This window comes from Mus caroli, chromosome 13 (assembly GCF_900094665.2).
Source record: "Mus caroli chromosome 13, CAROLI_EIJ_v1.1, whole genome shotgun sequence".
Taxonomy (NCBI): Eukaryota; Metazoa; Chordata; class Mammalia; order Rodentia; family Muridae; genus Mus; species Mus caroli.
Genome location: NC_034582.1, coordinates 99,367,776 through 99,372,663, shown reverse-complemented (window position 1 = coordinate 99,372,663; position 4,888 = coordinate 99,367,776). Strand labels below are relative to the sequence as shown.

Sequence of the window (4,888 nt, the reverse complement as noted above, 5' to 3'; positions counted from 1 at the left end):
GAAAAAGTGAGATGAACAAATACACCCCCCCCCCACACACACACACACTTTACACAATTTAATGTGTATGGGTATTTTACATGTATATGTGTGTATGTATGTATGTATGTATGTATGTATGCAGAGCCTCTGCAAGTGTAACAAGTGTCTTGAACTGTATGACCACCTCTCCAGCCCCCTTGTCTTATATTTTAAATAAATTCTTTGACAGTTTTCTTCTAATTATAACCTGGATTTATTCCCAACACTCTAGATGATTAATTCCTGGTTTACAGGTTGTAGTTCTAACAGGCGAACATGCCATAATTTTCAATGTTTTTTTCATGACATAGCACATGCTCTTTTTTTTCATGTCTCAAAAACCAATAGAGATTTTACCCTCAACCATTCTATACCTTCAATAACTACTAAAATTCATTTAAAATATTACATTTACTTGATTTTAGTATCATGACTAGAGTTGTCTGAGGGATTTATTGAGATTGAGTATGTAAAATATTTAGTATATTGTCAATCATGGAAAATATTCTGAATAAATATTTGATGGTAATATTTACTAATGTTACCCTGTAGTTATTTAATGGCCCCTTCATCTAATATCATGACCAAAATTAACAAAATGCATTAAAACATCTAAATGTTTCTCTTGATCCTACCTTATTTTTGCCAGACTAATTTGTGCATTGCCCTATGTTTATTTAAAATATTCAAATATAATTTTATTTCTTTTATCCTAATGCTTCAATAAGTATCCAATGAAACACAATAAAATTCCACACACATTACATTAGCTTATAATATACTGGCTGATTTGGCATCCAGCTTCTTATTACATCTCTTCTTCTGTTGCTTATCTGCACATAATTAATGCCAATTTCTTATCCTTATCTTTGACCCTGACAATCTCATTCCTGGCATAGAGTTTTTAACATTTTATGACTTAATCCAGGATCTTTACAAGATGTCTCTTTTTTTTTTTTCAGAGCTTCTGTGACGATGTGACTCTAGAGAGAGAGAAATACCCTTTTTTATACCCACTTTTCAGACACAGCTTATCATTATGTTCTTCTAAATTTCTTCCTATAGTTATATTATGATTCATTATTTATTATATTTATTATTTCATTTTTCTCATTGTGCAAATTCTATGAAGATCAAAATATTTCCTGCTATGCTTAGCATGCTGTCTCGTGAACCAAGGATGGTGCTGATATATAAAATTAGAAGTAGGTGAAAAGAAGAATTGATGAGGCAAGGTAATGATGTGAAATATTGCTATTTTCCAAAGAATGATTCAAAGAATAAAAAAGATCTACAAACATTGCATTGTGCTGTATATGAAATTTTATTTACTTACTTACTTAATTAAAATAGCACTAAGGTTTATTGAAGTATCCTAGTATAGGCCCTGTGGCTTGCCCATGGTGCTCTTGATGTGCCAAACCCAGACATTTTGCTATATGTTCTTGAACAAGGACACCAAGCAATTAGCAGCCAGGTGGATGTTGTAGATTAGCTCATTTTCAGTCATCTTCAGGTGGCCAGTGGAAACAGCCAGAAACTGCATCTTCATTTGGAACTTGATTGGGGATTTGACCTCATCAATGTTGGCTGCCATGTTTTCATTGTATGTCAACAGGGAAAGAAACTTGCCAGGCTTGTTTAGACCTGGATCTGGGATATGCATGGTCTACCTGATCAGACACTCAGAAACCAAAAAGGAGTTATCCTTCTCACCAAGTGTTTTGACCAACATTTTTGCTTATTAAGATTCTTTAGCACCTTAATAATCATGTGAAGTCTATCCAAGGCTTCTGTGTCATCACTGCGCTGTGGATGGCCCAGGATGCACACAGAGCTCTTAGGCTAAATGACCCAAAGTTATAGATACACACAAAAACTATATGAAAATGTACTAGATAGTATATAGATGTAGTCATTATAATCTCATTACAGAGTGTACCGTTTTGTAAAGACTTCCCACTGGGAAAAGTATTCCAGCAATTAAGGTTAAAAGTACAGATTTCAGTAATATGATGAGGAGGTATATGGAGAAGACTAAAGACAGCAAAGAATATGCTTCCAGGAAGGGAAACCCAGATGAATCATCATCAAAAAAAAAAAAAAAAAAAAAAAAAAAAAAAAAAAAAAAGAGCTACACATAGCACCACTTCTGAGGGGGCAGTATAGGGCCTTTGAAGATTTACTCTCCAGAAAAAATAAGAATGCTGTGACAGATTGTTAAAATCAACCCCCTTCCCCGGGTTTTTGGAAATTAGCTAGTGGCTATGTTTGAAAGGTTATACAATTGTGAGAATAGTGAAATGGAATTCTCTCACTAGGAGTGGACTGTGAAGTGTATAGCTTCATCCTACTTTTGGACCATGTTGTCTGCCTTTTGTGTCATCTCTTAGCTTCCTGTTGCCATGCCCTCCCCATCTTAGGGATGTCCAGCTCCCTGGAACCATAAGCCAAAATAAACACTTAAGTTGACTTCGGTCATGTTTTTTTTTTTTTATCACAAAACAAAATTTAACAAAATATATGGCCTTTGCTATGCCAAAGTTCATTTTACATCTAGTTTTTAAAATTTATTTAAACCATGTAATGAGATGGAAGTTTATTAGTTGCTTTTTCTAGATATACTGTAATGATTGTAATTGCTTTTATTATGTTGAAGTTATATATACCATTTATTAATTTAAATAATTTAAGCTATCTTTAATATTGCTTCTCATATTGACATTTCTACCAATAATCTGCTTTTTATAGTTTGGTATTCTCAAATATGGTCTTAGAGCTAAAAAGAGAAGTGGACACATACTCTCATCCCTAACCCAGAACATACCTACAATTGATAAAAACTTGCAAATGAATATTTAGTTTTCTTCAAGAGAGCCTTACTGGAGAAACAAATCCTTCTTAAGGGTAGGTAGGTTCCATGCCTAGCAGTAGATGGCCGACAGAAAATGACCTCAGTGGCATCTCTGGAGGTTATCTGTGGAAACAGAGCACTTTTTATTTTTTACTCTTACATAGGCTTTCTGAATATATTGTGGCTTCTAGTTTTGTATCTTTATGGAGTTCCTGTGTGTTCAAATATCTGTTTCTCTGCATCTATATGTGTTTCTTGAGCTCTTAAAAAAAACAACTACTTTTCTTGTTTGTTTCATTATATTCTGATTTGTATGTCTTTGTTTTATTTTATCTTATTTTATTATCACTACTTAGACCCCTGTTCATTTTTTAGCAAAGGATAGAAAGGGTATTGATCTGGATGGGAGGGAAAGTGGGAAGGAACTGGGAGAAGAAGAAGGAGGGGAAAATGTAATCAGAACATATTGTGTTGAAAAAATCTGTTTTCATTTTAATTTCTATCATTTTATTATTTAAAACAGCCTTTAAATTTAAATATAATTTGATCATATTATTTTCTCCATCAAGATTTTTAGATTCTCCCTTCCTTTCTTCCCACTCAATTTTAAATGCTTACTCAAAATAAATAAATAAATACATGCATACATACATAATCTAATACAACAAAAACAAGAAAACAAAACAACACTTTCCTCCCAAATAAAATAGAACAAACAAATAACAATCTGCAATCAAATAAAAACACATATAAACTTGTAGAGCTCACAATTTGTTGGTCAACTGCTCTTGAACATGAGCCCTTCACTGGAGTGATTGATATATCTACTATCATTCCATTGGAAAAAAATTGATTTTTCCTCTCCCAACAAGTATTAATGACAGTTGAGTTGTTCGCCTCTATCCTGGTGGTTAGGTTTTCATTCAATGAAACCTTGCTCATTTTGATTTTAACAGCTTTGTTTTCTTTTTAAACTCTGTCCTTTCTGGCTCTTATATTCTTTCTGCGTTCTTTTTGGGTGGGATTCACTGAGCCCGGTGGGTGGTTGGAGGGAGACATCCTATTCTAGGATGAGTCTCTAAGGTCTCTTACTCTGTGCATAATATCTGACTGGAGGGTTGTCTCCATATTTGTTCCCATCTGCTCCAAGAGAACGCTTCTATGATGATGTATAAATAAGGAAATAATTCATGGGTATAACAGAATATCATTAGGATAATTTTACATTTCTTTTTCTTTTAAGACGAGTAAACAAGGTTTTAATCTAGATCCTTGTGCTACTTAGTCTTAGGTTCCTAATTGCACTAGTACTGTCAGGTGTGTGTGACATCTTGTGGAGTTAGCCTTAAGTCAGACCAGTTTTGGGTTGTTTATTCCCACAAGGTTTGCATCATCATTACTGTAGCATATATTGTACATAGTGCACCATTGTTGATAAAGAATTTGTAGCTGGCTTGTTTCCCTTTTGATAAAATGCAGAGTACCTTTCTGAACCAAAGGCGAAGGAACATATGGTTGAAGGCTCAACGTTGGCACCAGCTCTACATCTCCATAGTCAGTGATCATATAGGTGATGTACTTAGCAAAGGGGTTCTTTTATTAGATATATTCTTTATTTACAATTGAAATGTAAATACCCTTTCCTGGTTTCCCTTCTGAAAATCCCCTATCCCATTCCCCCTCCCCCAGCTCACCAACCCACCCACTCCCACTTCCCTGTCCTGGCATTCCCCTATGCTGGGGCATAGAGGCTTCACAGGACCAAGGGCCTCTCCACCACTGATTTCCAACAAGACCATCCTCTGCTACATATCCAGCTGGAGCCATGGGTCCCTCCATATGTAGTCTTTGGTTGGTGGTTTAGTACCTGGGAGCTCTTGGGAGTCTGGTTGGTTCATATTGTTGTTCCTCCTATGGGGCTGCAAACCCCTTCAGCTCCTTGGGTCCTTTCTCTAGCTCCCCCTTTGGGAACTTTGTGCTCAGTCCAGTGGTTGTCTGAGAGCATCCATCTTG

General features: G+C 35.4%; 1 pseudogene; it reads right to left on the bottom strand.

Annotated features, from left to right (window-relative positions):
* Positions 1-1,396: 1,396 nt before the first annotated feature.
* LOC110308354 lies at positions 1,397-1,860 on the bottom strand (annotated as a pseudogene).
* Between the last annotated feature and the right edge of the window lie 3,028 nt (positions 1,861-4,888).